The sequence below is a fragment of the Danio aesculapii genome, chromosome 3, assembly GCF_903798145.1.
Source record: "Danio aesculapii chromosome 3, fDanAes4.1, whole genome shotgun sequence".
Lineage (NCBI taxonomy): Eukaryota > Metazoa > Chordata > Actinopteri > Cypriniformes > Danionidae > Danio > Danio aesculapii.
The window spans coordinates 46,028,873-46,030,701 of record NC_079437.1 but is presented as its reverse complement, the minus strand read 5'-3'; the positions used below and the strand labels follow the sequence as shown (position 1 = coordinate 46,030,701).

At 32.0% G+C, this 1,829-nt stretch overlaps 1 long non-coding RNA gene across 1 annotated transcript; it reads right to left on the bottom strand.

Annotated features, from left to right (window-relative positions):
- Positions 1-250: 250 nt before the first annotated feature.
- LOC130221579 (uncharacterized) lies at positions 251-1,394 on the bottom strand. The gene is made up of 4 exons (XR_008836285.1): positions 1,324-1,394; positions 1,004-1,059; positions 706-869; positions 251-389 (listed from the first exon to the last, which is right to left on the bottom strand). It is a non-coding gene; the product is annotated as an uncharacterized LOC130221579 (long non-coding RNA).
- Positions 1,395-1,829: the final 435 nt, after the last annotated feature.

The window sequence follows — 1,829 nt, the reverse complement described above, 5'->3', positions numbered from 1 at the left end:
GATCTGACATCATTCCCTCTTCAGGCTGCCATTATCAGTCTCACTATTTTATTTTCCTTTTTCTGTAAGTCTTGATAACACCATCCTGGAGTTTTTCTTTTAATATTTCAGCAGATAGAATTGTAAAAAAAATTTGTTGTACTCTCCAATTCACAAATGTGATAATAAAAATAAGTGTGTGTGTGTGTGTGTGTGTGTGTGTGTGTGTGTGTGTGTGTGTGTGTGTGTGTGTGTGAACAAATTATTACCTTACTTGTAACTTGTGCTCATAATTTAATTTTTCCGAGTGCTGCCCTGATAAATTTTATTGGTACATCTGGAAATGTCTTCTGTGCTGTCTGTAAATTCCCCTCTCCTGAACATCCTCCTCCTGAGAGTTTCTTTGTTGTCTAAAGAGAAATAAATACTTAAAAAATACTTAAAGTTGAAAATACATATATTCAATCATGACTAGGCATGGGCCGGTATAAGTTTCTTGTGGTATGATAACTTTGGATAAAAATATCACGATATTGTGATTACTGCTCTAAAATAAGTTATTTTTAAATATCAGAGTAAAAAAAAATATTTTAGGAAAGATTTTAAATATTTTGTAACAGTAAACATGTCAGGCTTAATAATTACAATAAATCATTGACTTCTGCTGTCTTCATTAGTTTCAAAAACACAGATTTCTTTACAACACATAAAAACCTTTACAAATACCTTAGAAACGGTCTAAAACTGTGGCTGGTGAACTTTCATCCTCATCGGCAACATCCACAACAACTCCAGGTTCAAAGTTATTTTTCAGAAGGTTCTTTTTAGGAACAATGTCATGTCGGTGGCTCCTCCCTGCATTCCACTAGAACCCATGTTTTGCCCATTTTCTAAGACAGAAAGATAGATATATAGACAGACAAACAGACGAACCCCCCCACACCACAAACATATATACACACAAATATATATCATTCATTTATCTGATGGCTTCAGCTGACTGTATCCATGACAACAGTTTTACCTTATGTCAACCTGCCAACAGGTAGTTTGCTGTCCGACCGGCGATCAAAATGATTTCTGAGGTAATAAAAAACGACATTAGCATCAATTTAAAAGCAGTAAATGATAAAAATATAATTATATAGCCATTTTTTAAATTAAGTTTTGATCCAGGCGCCGGCGGTAGTAGGCTCTGGTACTAGTACTGTTAATGTGATCTCGGCTTTAAAAAGAAAAAAAGCATTTGTTTTGGTGTTACAAAGCAATTTACTGATTTAACGTTAAAATATATCAGTAATTATAGCACTTTAACGATAAAATAACTTAAGAAAAGTACTTTACCTTGTACTTGAAGACGGTTGGTGACAGTTGACTGACGTGCATTCGAATCGGCGACGTGAAGCGAGTCATCTCAATGTATCGAATCTATTCTCTGAATGATTCATTTTACCGGAGTTTATAATGTAAACTACATTGCTACGCCAGTAGGTGGCGAAAACGAGCGTGAAAGATTATCTGTATGAACCTGTAAAGCAGATTAATTAAAACACACGTATTTCAAAAACAAAGAATTTATTTTCTTAAAGAAAAAAGTATTTTTATAAAGAATGTTTGTTTTAATTTGTTTAACCAAGTCCATTTGCCAAATAATACACACACATATTAGTAGTAGTCATTATTAACTTAAATATTGTAATTATTATACGTTTATAATATAGACCTATACATTATTGGCAGCAATGTATTATCTAATTTCAATTTTGCATTTATATCTTATTTTATTTAAAATGTTTATAATAATTTACTAATTAAATTTACTCTACACTGCAGAAAACACATTATGTTTA